A 17,870-nucleotide genomic window follows, 5' to 3' on the forward strand; every position below is an offset into this window, starting at 1 on the left:
TGCCTACTCGTGCAAGTGTCGCAGCAGGATGAAGTTTCGGAGACCTGCGCGTAGAGGCTCGCGATGGGAATGTCAAGATAGCAGCGGGCAACAGCAAAAAAAAGGGGAGAGACGCGTGCGCGGCTCGACGAGGCGAGCAAGCGCACGCGCGGCACCCTTTCTCTCTTCCTCAACTTCTCAATTAGTGCACACATAGTCCATCTATTTTAGTTAGTTAAGATACTCTTAACTATCCAGCTAGAATTAACCACTTTATCCATCTAGCATTACACGTGGATCCTGAGATTAAATGAATTAAATCGGCCTAACCTGAATATTCAACAGGAGCTAGCTAATGAACGGCGAAGAGGTGTGCGACGAGGTGGCCCTTGGGGCCAAGCTCGACTGCCCGCTCATATTACTGCTCATGAAGCTGCTGGTGTTGCCTCCCTTGATCTGCCATTCGGTGATGTAGCTGGGCTTGTTCACCACCTCGCCCACCTCCACGTCGTCCCCGGCCAGCATCGACACAGCCCGAGACATGGACGGCCGCTGGTGGGGCGAGCCCTGGGTGCAGAGCAGGGCCACGTGGATGGCACGGAGCACCTCGTTGCTGTTGAAGTCAGCAATACAGTTGCCAAACCTGAAAGCACAGAAAATTATCTAGAAATGCTAAGATGCCAGGCTAGCGTGACATGTGTTTAGGGACGTTTCATTTACCAAATATAATCTCGTAGTAATAATTTATAGACGGGATTAAAATCATTGGTGAGTTGTATGGTAATAATAAGTATATCGGTGAATGAGTATTCTTTTTTAGTCAACGGGGGGAGTGCCCCACCTGATTCATTATAGACCAGCACGCTAGCACGCTTCCATTATTGGTGAGTTGTATGGCAATAATAAGTATAAGCCCCCTGCTCTTTTGGCTAGCACGCTTGCTCCCACCCAACAAGACATTGAGCTCCACTAACTGTATCTTCCCCGGACCACAGGAAACGTCATCGTCGGCAATTGAGAGCGTCAATGTTCCCTGGGGGCAGAAGGAGCACTGACATAGCGTAGGTAAGCTGGCTGTCCATGACGCTATTGATCAGCACTGCATGGCCCATTGGATTCAGTAGGGAGGCGTGCCAGCCGCTGAGATGCCTGTCCGCTCTAGTGATCAGAGGGCTGAACACGGACAGACGTAGCTTCTCGTGGGACAGTGGCAGCCCCAGGTAGGTTTGGGGGAAGCTGCCAAGTTGGCACCCAAGAATACTCTGAAGCGCCGTGGTAGTCGAGCTGGAAGTGTTCATTGGCATCATGGTACTCTTGTTGAAATTGATGTGCAGCCCCGTGGCCTCGCAGAACAGATCAAGCACCTGCTTCAGCGCCACCAGCCCGTCTTGATCTGCCTTGAGGAGGATGAGAGTGTCATCGGCATATTGGAGCATGGGGCACGGCTTCCCCGAGGCGGCAGGGTGTGAAATCCTCTGGTCGAGCTTGATCATCTGCTGAAGGACGTCAGCGACCAGAAGGAATAGGTAGGGGGATAGTGGATCCCCCTGCCGTAGGCCTCTTCCACAGGCGAACCACGGGCCAGGAACACCATTGACAAAGACAACAAGCTTCAAGGTTTGCAACATGCTCGTGATCCAGTTGCACCAGAGGGGCGGGAAGCCTCGCGCATCCATGATGGCGTTGAGACTGAGCCAATCCACGGAGTCGAAGGCTTTGGCGAAATCAAGCTTCAGAACCAGGGTGGGTAGCTTGCGGCAGTGGCAGCACTGGACGAGCTCCATCGCGTAGATGAAGTTCTCAGAGATCGAGTGCCCCTTGATGAATCCTGTCTGGTCTGGATCGATGAGGCGGGGGATCTAGTGTTGCAGCCACGTCGTCAGCATCTTAGAGATGATCTTCAAGGAGCAATTTTGCAGGCAGATTGGGCGGTAGTCCCCCGGCGTTGTGGCGGCGGCATGTTTGGAGATCATGACAATGTATGAGCGATTCAGATGCTCAAGCTCCGCAGTACCTGCCTGGAACGCCCAGGCCAGCTCCATGACCGTCGGCACCACCGTGGACCATGCCGCAGCGTAGAAAGCTGGCCCGAAGCCATCCGGTCCAAGAGAGCTAGACCGGTTCATCGAGCACACCGCGATGCGCGCTTCTAGCTCCATGAACGGCGCCAGCAGAGTCGCCTCGTCCACCCTTTCTGATTCGGCGTAGAGGGCCGCGACGCCGATGGAGTCCGAAGCTGCCGTGTTCACGCGCAGGAGCCCTTGGTGGTGAGAGGTCAGCGCGGCTGTCTTGTCCTGGTGCGAGGACACCACGACGCCGTCCACCTCTAGGGCCCGGATGTTGTTGCAGTGCAGGCGCTGAGTGGCCTGCGCATGGAAGAAGCGGGTGTTCGCGTCGCCTTCCTGGATGGCGTGGTGTTTCCCGCGCTGCTTCCAGTAGGCCGCGCGTTCGCGCAGGACCAGCACAAGGTGGTCCTGGCAGTCGCGGCGTAAGAGATGTTCACCTGCAGAAAGACAACGGCCTTCCTCAAGCACATCATGAAGATATATCACAAACTTGCAATTAGGGAGAAGGATGGGAGGAACGCTCTTACGTCGCGCCCAAGCCTTGGACGCGCACCGAACTGCTTTGAGCGAGCCAACAATGGCCGCAGCCACGCCGTGCGTCGAGCCTCTGAGCCAGGCCGGGAGCACCGCGGGTAGGAAGTCGCTGTGTTTGAGCCAGGCGTTCTCAAAGCGGAACAGGTTTGCTTTTGGGATGGTGGTGAACATGGGGAGCTGAATTGGCGTGTGATCAGAGGTTGGCTTGGGCAAAGAGTAGAGGGAGGAGTTGGGGAAGGATAGGCTCATAGGGACGTTGAAGAAGACACGGTCGAGGTGGGTGAGAGTGGGAGTGCTACGGTGATTGGACCAAGTGAAGAGGTGGTCTAGAAGAGGGAGATCGATGAGACCAAGATGATCAATGGTGAAATTGAACGCTACACTGAGAGAGGCATTGGCAGAGCCGTTGCTATTTTCCTCGCCCCCACGGGTGAGGTTGAAGTCGCCAGCAAGCGCCCAACTCCCTGGAACGTGACCGGCGATCTCCTCCAGATTCTCCAGGAAGGGCAGAGAGTCGGGGTGATCAGCCGGAGCATAGACGTTGGTGACGGCGAAGGTGTAGTCAGAGGCTGTGGACGAGAGGAACGTCGTGAGGGTGTGCTGCCTGATGATACAGGAGGTGAGGGTGAACGCAGTGGAGTCCCAGGCAGTCACCATGCCGCCGCGGGTTTCATTGGAGTCGACACAGCGAAAAGCATCGAGGTTGACGGGAAGGAAGGAACGAGCTCTCAGGCTGTCGATGGCCCTGAGCTTCGTCTCCTGAAGGCACACATTGTTAGAACGAGCAGAAGTTAGCGTGTCGCGAACAATCGTGCACTTGTTCTTGTCCCCAAGCCCACGGACGTTCCAAGAGAGAAGAGAGAAGGAGACAGTGCTAGAGTTCATTGGTCCAGGAACAACACCAAATCGCCCCTGCGGAACACACCACAGGAGGGAGACAGAAGCGCGTGGTACAGGAGGGATATTATCTTAAGAACGTGAGGACATTATTGCTGACAGCAACCTCAAACTGAGAGGCGCCTCCCAGGAAAAGAAACAAAGCGAAAGGCAAGAACAAACTTAATTACAAATATACAATCGAGCTAATCAGATAGAACACCTCGAAAATTATCTTTTTTTATCGCAGGAGCGCTGAATAGGACTTACCTTCAGTTGGATCTGTCCTCGCAGCTGGTGCTTGCTGAGCTTTGGCCGACGCAGCTAGGAGAAGCAACGCGGAGAGCACGTAGCCACGGAGGGAAGAACTCCGTGCTAACCTCATCTCCCTCCCTCGGTCTGCTGTCGCTTAGCTTGGAGCCTTGGACCTTGGGACGCTAGCCTTCTTTAATATTGAGGGAGATTTCACAACGATCCAGTCTTTTAGAAATGGACATGTTTACTTCAACTGGAACCTCTGCTGTCTAAGGAAAGGTGCACGAAACTTCAAGTTCTATAGGAGAAACTCATCAGCATATATAATAGTGAAAGAAAGTCAACCAAGGTGATTGAGGGACAGAAGATACTTGAAGCCAACAAGGGACAGAAGAGAAGTCGATCATATTGCAAACAGAGATATATGTCTCGTCCAGGGTCCCCAAAAAAGGCAACCACTGACATTTGCAACAAAATAACTTATGTGGCGCAATGTCAGATTCAAAGTGACTAATGAAGGGTTTATGCAATTTTACTTTTAATCATTCATTGATTCAAGACTTTCATGTTCCAGATTTCTCGGAATGAAATGTTTGTGATGGATAGCTTGTAGGAATTCGAACCAATTCAACAAAGTAATCATGGTGACGGGTGCCTAGACTAGAGGTACTCTCAAAGCAGCAGCACCTCATGCACTTCTTCCAATGGAGAGCTGCCGATTATATTAAAAATAAGAAAACAAATAGCGCCGACTCAACGTGGAACCAACGTGTTCTCTCGTACACCCCGGAATCAGGAGAAGCATATATCTGGTTCACCCAAGGTTTCTCCGATCCAGAGAAAAAGCAGAGATGAGATTGCGATAGCAAAGGCTGCTGCTATCAGAACGTACGTGCAGGGACGAACATCTCGCGAGAAGCTTTTTCTATCTCAGTAAAAGAAAAATAATTCGGGACGGACTGGACATACCTTTCAGTTGGATCTGTCCTTGTTGTTGGTGCTTGCTGAGCTTTGGCCGATGCAGCTAGAAGCAACAGCACGGAGAGCACGGAGCCACGGAGGGAACTAGTCCATTTTAACCTCATTTCCCTCTTCGTAACTGCTCTCGCTTAGCTTGGCCGTGGCCCTTCCGAGGAAAGCAATCTTGTTCCGTGTCCAAAAATCTGCTGATTCATCATCATAGAAGGAAATCAAAGCAAATAAAGCAGCAGTCAAAGGCACACGACTGACTGGGGATACGCGGTCGTTTGGCAACATTAGTACTGAAGACGACTGCATGACTGACTGACATTTTCAAGCTTTGGATTCATCCACTCGAACCATTCAAGACTGTCATGGTCTAGATAATTAAGGCGATTTCCCAGGATGGGATGTTTGCTATGGACAGAAGCTGGAACAATTCAACGAAGTAATAATAAAGGCCAACCACTTCCGATACTGACACATATACATCTCAGAGTTCTAACTTTCGCCGTGCGGCTGCTTTTGGTCTGAAGTGTCAACTACTAGTTCGCACATGCATAATCAGTCCAGTTTACACCACGGGAAATCAATTTCATGAAGATGAAAAAACTACTAGGTACTTCTTCCGTTTCAAAATGTTCGGTTTTTAAACTTTTTAGATACATAAATTTTGCTATGCACCTAAATAATTGAGGTAAAAATGATTGTTAAGTAGCAATGGGTACTTCCACCACGTACTTTTTTAAAAAAAATTACACTGTTGATCCAAGTAATGTAATTAAAAAATAAATTAAATTAGTACCGGTCCCACTGTTTTTGTACTTGGTCTCCACCTATTTGGTACTTCTTGTTACTTTTCTCTAGATACCTCTAGGTACTTTCTACCTTTCCACCGCACGATTTTTCTGGATGGACGGCTCTTATTTTTTCCAATTATTGAAAATATTTTCATCAACAAAACCAAAACGACCTACATTTTGAAATAAAGGGAGTAACTAATAGTCTAATACCTTAGCATTGACAAGGGCTTGTTCAACGAGAGTGGAACGACATAGACACAATCTCCTTGCATTTATCGAAAATTTAGCATTTTTTCCCTTCTGTTCTGCTGAAGAATTTGGCCTAATCCTATGAACCCAGGCAAGTGCCTACGGAGAGAATTTGATGCCAGGTCCGCCATTGGATCAAAGTAGGCACGGCAATGGAATAATGGATAATAACCGTCATATGCAGTGATATAAGGCTTATAATCCACTATGCAAAACTAACAATCAGGGCACCAACTGTGAAGTGTGTATCTACACACAACGTATTCCGTGGATATGGCTGCTAGGGGGGCGAGCCTTGGGTGCGAAAGAGGGCCATTTGGATGGTGCACCTAACGAATCTTACACACATCCAAATCTTCAAAGTGCATCCACACCAAATAATATAATCCGTTGCTTGACAGAAGCTTATTTGAATCTGATGATCATTGACCATCATCACCGGCCTTCCTCGATGAGGGAGCTCAGGTACGACGATGTCGATGCCGACATGCCGACCACCTCCCTCTTGCTCGAGCTCGCCTGCCACTCGGTGACGTAGCTGGGCTTCGTGACTGCCTCTGGCACTTCGATGTCTTCTGTGAGCATGGACACCACCTTTGACATGGATGGCCGCTGCCGAGGTGAGCTCTGGATGCAGAGGAGGCCGACGCGGATGGCACGGAGAACCTCGTCGCTGACGAATTCCATGAGACTCGGGTCCACGACGTCGAGAGGACGGCCTTCCTCGTACAATTGCCAGACCTGAAAGCGTAGGGCTCATGCATGTAGGAGAACTTCACTGTTGTAGGAATGCAACAAACTATTTTTTTTCATATGATTCCAAATTCTAAGATCCACATAATGCTGCCATTTTAAAATTTAACACGCTGTGTCAGCTGCTTAGATGCTAACAAGGTCTTATAAGTGACACCATATGCATGACTAGCAATTTCTACGAAAAATGTATTTGTCTCAAATAAATAGCATTTTTATGTTGAATTTAGTATATGAACAACTTTTAAATTTTTATGTTGTTAATCTAAATAATTCTTCATGTAGTGCTGCGCAAAGCTAAAACTGCTGCACATTTTAGAAGAGGGACACTGGAGCATAGATCTTTAGATCAATAACTTATATTCTGTGTCCGAGGGAGTAACAAAACTTTCCCTCTTCTAAACAAGTGCCTATCAACAACTAGCATTCTGTACATAGCTTATTTATTTGACTGCATCTCTTTTTATATAATTCAATGATGTCAAAATTATGGTTAAGTTTTTGAATAAAAAATCTTATGAACGCACATGAGCTTTAATTTTTATGTTATATAAGTGCCTATCATATATATATATATTCCCAGTTACCACATGAAAAACTGCAATTTGACCTGGGTCTAAATTTTGTAGTGACTTTACCCATTCTAAAAGATAGGCGCTGTCTTCGTCAAGCCTATCATCATAGTTTGGCCTTCCAGCTATTGTTTCCAATATGACCACGCCAAAAGCAAATACATCAACTTTCTCCGTTACATGACCTCTCATGGCGTACTCAGGTGCTAGATAACCACTTGAAAGAAGAGCAGAAAAATAATGTTATTAGCTCACAGATTAATCAAACTAAAGTATAAACTTTCTGCAATTGTATAAAGGTGCACTCCAGTGTGCAAGATAACCTCTCATTCCCTACTTACTATAAATGGGGCAAGATGCAAATGCGCTTACAATGTACCGGCAACTTTTGTGCTGACATGCGTCTTCTTGTCATCATAAAGTTTAGCGAGTCCAAAATCTGAGATCTTAGGGTTGAAATTGGTGTCAAGTAAGATATTACTGGCCTTTATATCCCTATGCACAACACGGATGCTAGACTCTTCGTGCAAATAAGCTAGACCTCTTGTAATGCCTAAGCATATCCCAAAGCGTGTAAGCCAGTCTAGGTTCTTTCTCCCACTTCCTGCAAATGAATGTTTAAGTTATACGATGAACTCCTGGAGGGCCGGAGTTATATACAGTTGCATCAAATTGAATGAACCTGTACCAAACAATGCTTTATCAAGACTTCCATTCTCTAAGTACTCGTAAACCAGCAGTGGATTTTCGCCCTCAAGGCAGCAACCATACAACTTCACGAGATTCCGATGTTGCACTTGGGAAATAGTTTCTATTTCAGCTATGAATTGCTTCTTCCCTTGACGAGATGTTTCAGATAGCTGCTTTACTGCTACCATGCTTCCATCGGTCAGTTTACCCTGCGAAAATGTGGCATTTTTCAAGAATGTAAGTTTCAGACACCTCATTATCACGCATATAATGGACAAAATAAAGATACTGCCAAGCTAACCATGTCGGGCAACTATAAAAGGAACTAGTAGAGAGCAACAAAAGGGAAAACCAATGGGGAATGTGTGTGTAGATTGATATTACTAAAAGAATAGGTGAAGCATTGCCCAGAAGTAGAGGTTTATTAGTCAATTTGCATACAGAAAAAGAGCTCTGATGTGCACTACTTATGTACGTGGAAACTTAATTTCAGAGGTAAATTAAAATTCCATAGCAAATTTGCATCCATGTCACCATGTGTAGTACAGATGAACTAACCTTATAAACTGCCCCGTATCCTCCTTCACCAAGAAGGTTAGTGGAATTAAAATTTTCACTAGCGGTCCTTAGTTCACCATAACTGTAACTAAATACATTTGGTCTTCCAACACAACTGTACAGCTCTGCAAGAATCACAAGAGATAAGTTTATGAGCACAACCTCTTTGTCTGGTTTAAGAATACACTGTGAACCTGTCATATCATGTACCTCGTTTGTCCAATGACAATTTTCTACTTTTCTGCTTCAACACATAGAGTCCAGAGAGCACCACTAGTCCTAAAACTGCTGCACCAACCCCAACCCCAACAGCTACACCTGTATCGCTAGTACGCTTCGTCTGGGCATCATTACGTACTGCAGGATTGAAATCTGTCCAAAAGTCCACTTGTTAGAACAAATGAAATCTTGGATTTGGATCCTATGTTAAGTGTTTATGAATTTTCACTTTTTAAAAGTACTTGAGAATTCAGCACCGGTTCAGAGTGGATCTGTAATTCTGTATCACTATTATACATGTAAGAGTGTTGGTTCAGTCATCAGCATTCTCCTAATGGGAACTAAGTTGACCCCGCGAAAATTATCTAAACAGTATAGAAACGTTGGTTTATAGCCAACGGGAGTACTTGGAATTGCACTCAAAGCAGAGATCGAAGGCCCATAATAGCCTGGACTAGGGATGCAACAAGTGCCCTTGCCAGCCCAGAAAAGATGAATCTCAAGGAAGTTTCTGGTGACAGGAACAGTATACTGCTTCTTGACAGCAGTGTAAGATTTCCCGCCTGCTGCCTTTCTTATGTCAAAGTTCTGCTCCTTACGCTCACCCTGTACCAAAAGCAAGAAAAAACAATTAGAAAATCTCAATCAGCCCATAAGCTAAAAACTCAAGTAAGTGTAAGTTATCAGCATGACTGGAATCTACCTGAACATAGATATCGAAAACCCTTTTACCTAAACTCTTCCAAGTCTGCATGTCTTCGAACTCAAACTCTGCAAATTGAAGTGTGACTGTATAGTTTCCATTCTCAAGTCCAATGCCATAGTAGCGTAATGATGATGGAGACATCCTTGCTGTCTGGAACAGTTCTGAATCTAGAGTTTTCTGAAACTGGCGTGAGCTGTAGATTATGTAACTTCCATTTTGTGAATCCATGAACCTCCCAACATTGCTAACACCCCATGTCAGTGCTCCTGTATCATAATAGGAAGCAGGTCTAACATAATAGGAAGCAGGTCCCAGATCGGTGTTGTCAATAAAATAATTTGAGCCTGATATAGATCTAGAGCTCCCACAGTCCACAGCAAAGGAGGAAGCTGCAAGCATGTTAAATTATTTAATACTGATGTTATTTAGCGCATCCTTAAAGTGCAAAAGTGGAAGCTCACGTTGTGAAGGGTAAGGAAAGCAGGGTGTGTCTCGCTGAAGGCACTATAGCCCCGAAGGTAAGGCACTGAAGATGTCAAACATTGTCAATTTGAATCCAAAATATGAGCTGACAGCCTGAGAGAACATAAAAATTGTGCTTGAACACTTTAATGACCTATTTGAATACAAACTGACTTATTATTATTGAAGTCGTCGATTATGAAATTGTTCGCCACCAAATTCCTATGTAGAATGAAACATGCAAAAAACGTTAGAAGGCGCTATTGTGGAGAATCAAGAGAAACCAAAGCAGGGACAAAATTGATTCAGTTTTTTAAGATAAGCAGTAAGGTAAAGTACACATCTGCTTGTTCAAAGATTCTGAATCATAGATGACGTGAAATGCAAAAAAAAAAAGAAAAAAAAAGAAATATGATCTAGGTGCAGCAAAAGCAGCTTTTTAGATGTAGTCGATATTAAAAAATGCTAGTTTAATACATGTGTATGACATTGGATTATCTTTAAAAAAATAGTAATAGGGCTGAATTTTCGGTCAGTCAATCAAGCTTGCAAAACACAGCACATACAATTTCAAAATCAGACTAACCCAGGAGGGAAAGTTTCCTGATAGCTGGTTGTAGGAAAAGTCTCTACACAAAAGAAAGCGTGTAAATGTTATAGATAAACGCCTTCCTGGTTTTACTTCACAAATGAAAGTGGACAAACATACAAGTTTTTAAGAGAAGTTCCTATAGAACTTGGAAGGCTTCCTGAAAGACTATTATTCCCGAGAAACCTGGGCAGACCAAATTTGCGCATTAACAAGATTGATGATCATTGTCATCAGAACCTAGAAATAAGTATCAGAAGGCAAGATAAACCATACAAGAAGCTGAGTGAATTCAGATTCAGCAGAGCTTGTGGTACCTGGCCAGTGATATTGTTAAAACTCAAATCCCTGTAACAGTAGAACAAATGAGACTAGGAGAGAAAGGGGTCATCAAACAATGCATAATCCACAGCAGTTCATTAAAGCATCTAGCAAAACATACAGTTGACTGGAGTTTAGGAAGAAACAAAATGTCTTACAGTAGGGTTAATGTTGCAAACTGTGAAAAGTTTACTGATGCCAGGTTATCAGATATCTTGCAGTTCCTCAAAACTCTGCAATGAAACATGTCAAGAGTTTTCAGATTTAACAATTGGTTACACTACAGAAAATATTAAGATGTAGTTTGAGTCATCAAATGAATGGCAAGTTATGCATACAAGGTGTTCAAAGATGTCATGTTACTGATGAATGCCAGTGAAGAACTTCCATTTACTATGTCACCTATTCGTCTGCACCACAGGAATAGATAGTTCATTCTTCCCATCCGCAGGTCTTGAAATTTAAGGATGATAGTACGTACTCTTTCCATAAGTAGTCACTTACAAGCTTGTCAGTTCGACGAGATTAGAAAGTGTGGTCGGAAGGGGACCTTGAAACGAATTGCCTTGAAACCGCCTACAAATTGAAATTATTGTTACAATTTTTCAAGCATCATTTATTTACCAATGTGTTTACCTACCCTAGTAAAGAAACAAGAAAGATGGGACTTCTTAGGTAAAACAAGAAATTTATAATGAAAAGTATTAGAAAAAAGTTCAAAGATTACTAATACGAGTACCCAAAACGTAGCATCGTATTATAATGAATAGTGAAACAAAAAGATTTAATATTTACTAATATGATAATAATAGCTCACACCTGACCTAAATAAATTAGTTAAGAGGCCACTAAATGGAAATCAGTAGAGTAAAAGACACATACACTTTTCTTTCGTTTTTTTTACTTGAACACACAGGAGAACTATGTGTCATTGCATTAAGAAGACAAAAGTGCTGAAAATTTATAGCAGATTTTTGATCATCACATTCGCACCCTTGAATATGTGGATACTACCCGACTACTTGACTCTATGCTCTAGTTGCTACTAAAGCCACTAAGTCCTTAGCACTGACAAGACACCATAGGTGAGCTTCTTTCTCAGGCTCTCAGCAACCTGTAATAGGTGCTGGAGTGAAAGACCTAGACACTAATCAGAATGAACTCATTTACATATGGCAACGAGTGAAGTAGGTATAAAATGAATGTCCTACTTCAGTACCAACTTAAGTTCTGATAAAAATAAAGATTGACTTGTGGAGAGCTATAGCTTGTTGTATCTATACTATTTGGGGTGAAAAAAAGGACCAAACAATTATGAAAATGAAACAACATATGTTGCTATTTTCAATTAGGAAATGATTGCAAATAATGAAGATTAATTAAGAAAAAACTTACAGTTCTGTTAAATTAGCCCAGTTCCCAATATAATCTGGTATTTGCCCAGTAAAATCGTTATCTGATGCCCACCTGAACACAAAGAACAGTAACAAATAGGATTGAGTGGAATGGAACAGTACAGTCAACAAAACATCTCTTATATGCATACAATGTTTTCATCTTGTAAGACTGGATAGCGATGATGGTAAGGGACCACTTAAGCCAGCGCTGTCAATATACCTGCAATTAAGAGATGCAAATATAAGCATAGAAATAAGGAGCCGACTAATTCAAGCAAACAATTGTAGGAAAGAAATATATATAGTGCCCAAAACAAGTTAACACGCACAGTTGCTCAAGTTTAACCAAATTCCCTAGTTCCAACGGAAGGGAATCATTTAAGTTGTTTGAGCTAAAGGACCTGAAACCCACCCAAAAAAATATAGGTTAATCACAAAAAATGAGAAATATCTATTCCTAGAAGCATAATTACTGGCAGAAAGCTACATTTCTAGACAGTGGTTAATCAGTTGAAGGAATGAAGATGTTAAGTAGAGATCTCTAACCTTTCCTAGTGAAATACAGTGATACAAGATTAGTAAGGTTCCACATTACAAAAATTTATTTCTTACAGCATTACGAGATTGGTAAGGTTCCCGAGCTCCTTTGGAACAGATCCGGATAATGAATTGATGCTCAGATTCCTGTGTATTGAACAGAATGAGATGATGTTTTGATGTTAAGCAAAAATATGTAATGTAATAACGGTTTAAGATTCAAATCTCACATGTACTGCATAGCAGTCAATTTCCCGAGGAACGACGGTAAAGGCCCTGTTAAGTAATTTTGTCCTAAGTTCCTGAAACAACATCAGAAAAGATATTAACAAAGATTAAAGTTGGCTCATCATGTTTGAATTTGAGTGTAATGTTGGAATATGGTATTTCCAGAATATTACAATTATGCTGAACCTCTAGAATATCTTCATAAAGAAATAGGTCATAGGCATCAGCTATTTACAAAGTCCCCCAAAAACCACAATCCACAAGTAAAATCCTATTGGACCCTTCAGGTACAATGCAAGAAAGTTGAGAGTTCATACAGATTAGTCAAACGCGTGAGGTTCTGTAGTTCTGCTGGTATCGCACCAACCGCATTCAGCGCATATATTTTCCTGCAAGCGAGAAAAGTCAAGTAAATGGACCGTCAGCTCACACTATCTCAATTTAACCATCATCATCGCTGTTCGTCAGATATAAACACCAGCAGGAGGCGTATGGAGCACCGCTGAATCCTCTAGCTAGCACTTTTCAGATACAGAGGTAACAACGTACTAGCACAGCGAGGCGGACGCATCGCATACCCAAAGGCTCGGTACAAACAGCGAAACCTCCGGCAGGCCATCCCTCGAACACCTGCCGTGCGGAGCGGCAACACGTGAGCTCTGAGTTGGCGACTTACAGCTTTGTGACGTGGCAGACGGTGTTGTTCTGGCCGGAGCACTCGCACTTGATGGCCGGGTTGAAGTTCGGGTCTGTGTCGATGTTGGTGTCGTCCGTGGCGGCGCCTGTGCAGGGGTCACCGCTGATGTTCCATGCCGACGCCGCCGTCTGGCCGAGCTTGGCGAACACCGCGTTCACCGCCGCCGCTGCAACGATATCGAATTGAAACCGTGATCAGATTCACATGTGACGGCGAAAAGGTAAGTCTACTACACCACCTAGCTTGGCCGTCTTTTAATTTCTTCCAGGAGGAGGAACGTATAATTTTCAAGCGAATGAGGATGAAACATCCTCACGTGAAAGCAGTTTATACTTTCATAGGAGTACATGAGATGGAACCTACAATCCCCTAGGAAAGCTGATCGATCAGGAACGAACAGCTCATGGAAAGCTCTTTTTTAAGATAAAGGAATGATATCCGGCCTTAACATTCACAAGTGAATAACATTCATGGAAAGCTCTTATGTTTCAGGAATAGGAAACGAGGTGGGCATACCTTCAGTTGGATCTGTCCTTGTTCTTGGTGCCGCTCGTCGAGCTCCGGCAGATGCAACTAGAAGAATCTGCAGCACGGAGAACACGAAACCTTGTAGACAAGAACTCGATTTCAACCTCATCTCCCTCCTGCATCTGCTCCCGCTAGCTTGGGCGCCGTCGCACTACTAACGTCTCCTAGCCTCATAAGAAGTTTGTTTGTTTTTCCACGCGCAATAAATTTGCATCTGCCATGAAAACAATTGCACATGAGTGGCTACATACTTTTCAAAGCCTTCTCACACTCCTTCACAACTAAATAAAGCTCGTGCCGACATATATTAGCCCAGATCATTCATGACTGTCACTGTCATGTTCTAGATTTACCCCGGAGAATAATGAAATGTTTGCAATGGACCAATTCAATTTAATGTAGCGCGTGAGGTGGGGGAGCAAACTTTTCTAGCTTCACCAGCTCCTCCTCCATAACTGTAGTGCAATGTATCTCATCATAGCGCGTGCTGATCTGAAGGTGGAGGTGGGGGAGCAAATTTTTCTAGCTTCACCGACTCTTGTTCTTCCTCATTTCCTTTTTAGCTTCAATATGGGTTGACTCCTCGCTGCAGCACAGCACAACAGCTATACAAGTAGCGTGATAGAGGAGACACGAGCCGTGAGGGAGCAGTGCCAAAGGGTCATACGGGTGTCTTCCTCTATTTTCTTTGCAACAATCGATCGCAGCACATAACCTAACACAAAATATGTGCAAAAGCTGAATATATATATATATATACGGAATAAGCTATTCGGTACCCGAGCCATCCGTCGAACCAGCCTGCCCCCGTCACGCCGCTTGCCAGTTGCAGTTTTGCGCTCCGTTATTTATCTTTTGGGCTGCATGTTCCAAAAAACTGCCTCGTAATACAGCTGAGATCGTGGGTTCGAATGAAATTGGCAGTTCTCCCGTGGATCCTCCGCTCCATATCGACGGCACCGCCGCAAAATCCCGCGATTTGTTTGCTGGCGCCCTTGTAGCACTCACGCGCCGCGAAGCTCCTCCGTCGGTCATCGTCGCCCTTCTGCCGCCTGCCTGCTTGATTGCGCGAGCTCGACCGGCGGATCCAGCGCCGGCTCTGCATCTTGCATCGGAGGAGCACCGTCATGCGCGGGCTATTGGCTTCGGTGCCGACCTCGCATTCGCCGCTCGCTCCATCGACGATATGCGCCGCCCCAACCTCTGCTCGTGTAGAGCATGCCTATCCCCCGGCCGATTCGCAGCGTGGCTGGAGAAGGGAGCTCGAGGCCTCGAGCGCTGCCGCCCATTCATCTCCCGAGCCCAAGTGCCGACGACCGATTTGAGCCTGTCCTTCGCCGATTCGAGCCAGTCCGCACCGATTCGTCGTCCTCCACAGGTGGTCCTCTCCTCCCCCGAGCGCGGCTGCCGCTGTGTGAGCTACACCCCCGCTCAAGCCCATCTCTGCCCCCAAGCTTGACGCCGGTGTCGCTGCTGCCCACAGGCCCTCCGTCCCAAGGTCGTCAGGCTGGAGGTCCCGCAGGTCCACTGCGGAGCTCGCTCACGCAGGCCCATGGCTGGATCTCGCACGGATCCGGCAAGGACTGGTCCGGCAGCTCCCTGCTACGACGTTCTTATCGGGTGGCTTTTCATTGGAGGCAGTGGTGAGGTCGTTGAACTCCTCAGTCCCCTTCCCCTTTCCTCGATGTCACAGCTCGATCTTTCATTGTTCTGCATACACGTGTGTGGTTCAGTGGACAATTCGATTGGTCAGAAAGTCAGAACCATATCTACATCGTCGATTTGAGTTGCTCCCTGAGATTCTGCATCATGGGTCGGTGCCGGAGCTTGTATTGTGAATTTGTGATCCAGATTATTGGATTCTTGTTTCTGTAACCTGTAAATGTCAATTGAGCTTGATAGAATATTTGGTTTGAGTTTCTATTTTTCTAAGTCTGAACTAATTGATGAAAACCAGATGTTCTACGATGCTGCTAGTGTTATAATACAACCTATATGTTTTTCTTAGACATGAATACACTCTCGCTAGTCCAATTGCAATCCTCCAATGAAATCTCCCAGTAATGTAGGAATTATAATTGTTCTATATTAGTGTAGAAGAAACAGACAACTCTTGCCTTGCCTTGTTTGTTTGTTTTGTTGTTTTTTATCTTGCAAGTGAATCTTCGGTTCATGGATGCTGTTGCCATTCGTTGATCTCGCGAATGACTTATTAAATTCTCAAACTCATTTCTCTTCTGTATGCCTGCAGATTGAAGCCTTAGGGTCGAGGTAAGAGGCCAAGAGCAATGAGCTCCGAGGGTGTACAAAGTAGCAGCTAGAAAAGGCTATATTTAAAATACCACATGTGCACTATATTTAAAATATTGCATCGTAATTTTAAGAAAAGGCTATCACTAGTTGATAAATGGAAGAAACAGCTAGAAAACCATTTATAGCTCTATTATATATATGTAAAAACTTACTATACAGCAGATTGAACATATTAAGTAATAAGCTATGATCAGCACAAACAGAGTGCTTCATTTCTGCATATTCTTTCACCATATGGCACATACAATGATACAAAGAATGAACTCTGGAGATTCAGTTAAATATAGTGACAATCCTAGCTGAAGAAATCCTCTTTTAACTAGACAACACATAAGCAGGAAACGTGGATATTGCTCACATAGCAAATGAATGTTTATATACTGTATTAACTAATGCACTAAAACCTCAAGGACATGTGGACATGCCTAATTTGATCAAGCGGTTATCAAGACACCAATTTTATGAATATAATGTTAAATAACAGAAGCATATTGTGGAAGAAAGGACCTTCTAGTTGAGCAGTCACATAGTCATGCCTGCCGAAGATGCTTTGACCCTCTCTCCAATCTGCACACACAGGGAAATTAGTAATGAATAATAGAGTAATCATGTGAAAAAAGAACTTCATGATGCTCACGTCACTAAATTAGGTTCCTCATTGCAAATAACATATGTACTGGCAAAGACACCTATGCTGATGTACTCATGATCTGCACTGAGAATTGAAAAAAATATTACTAATTTTTCAGACTACACAGTACACACAAGTGCCAGAGATAACTGAGAACAAAGAAATCAAGTATTGAATGCAAATGGCAATCAAACTGACATTTCGAAAAAAACAAATAACCAGCGTGGGAGGGGCTCGGGTACGGAATAGGGTATTCCGTACCCTAGGTACCGAATAGCGGAGGCATATATATATATATATATATATATATATATATATATATATATATATATATATATATATATATATATATATATATATATATATAAAATATATATATATATATATATACTGAGAACGTTTGTGACGTGCATTTACAGAAAACTGTCCGTCAACTTGCAAATCACCGGCCTTCTTCTCGATTACGGAGCTAGCTAATGAACGGCGAAGAAGTGTGAGATGAGGCGGCTATCACAACCGATTTTAAAATAAAACCAAATGCTACCTATACAGGATCTAGTTGCATACATATAGCGACATCATTAGTGAATAACAATAACAGTATCACATAAAGGTATATAAATAATTCATCTTCAAGTTTATTAACCATGTGAGGGTACAGGCCGCTCTTGACCGTGAGCACGACCGATATACTAATTTTACACTCTATAGAGGTTGTACACTTTCACCATAAGTCGCGTAAAAGTTCAAGAGAACTTTAGACCCAACCATGTTGTGCAAAAGTAGGCACTTATCACACTACCGAGGTGTGACTGCAAAGAGACGCTACGAGGCCTTTACAAATATTCCCTAATACGTGATAACCCGTTAAGGTTTTGGTGTCTGGCGCACATAAACCTCTCTAATGGGCATAGTGTTTTAGCAAAGCTCACTTCCCAAGTGGACCG

At 44.1% G+C, this 17,870-nt stretch overlaps 1 long non-coding RNA gene and 1 pseudogene across 1 annotated transcript; one reads left to right on the forward strand and one right to left on the reverse strand.

Moving 5' to 3' along the window:
• Positions 1-89: 89 nt before the first annotated feature.
• On the reverse strand, positions 90-15,039 carry LOC101769154 (annotated as a pseudogene).
• Positions 15,040-15,109: 70 nt separating this feature from the next.
• On the forward strand, positions 15,110-16,013 carry LOC105914808. Its single transcript, XR_002678528.1, has 2 exons — positions 15,110-15,357; positions 15,463-16,013. It is a non-coding gene; the product is annotated as an uncharacterized LOC105914808 (long non-coding RNA).
• Positions 16,014-17,870: the final 1,857 nt, after the last annotated feature.

Source organism: Setaria italica, chromosome VII (assembly GCF_000263155.2).
Source record: "Setaria italica strain Yugu1 chromosome VII, Setaria_italica_v2.0, whole genome shotgun sequence".
Classification (NCBI taxonomy): domain Eukaryota; kingdom Viridiplantae; phylum Streptophyta; class Magnoliopsida; order Poales; family Poaceae; genus Setaria; species Setaria italica.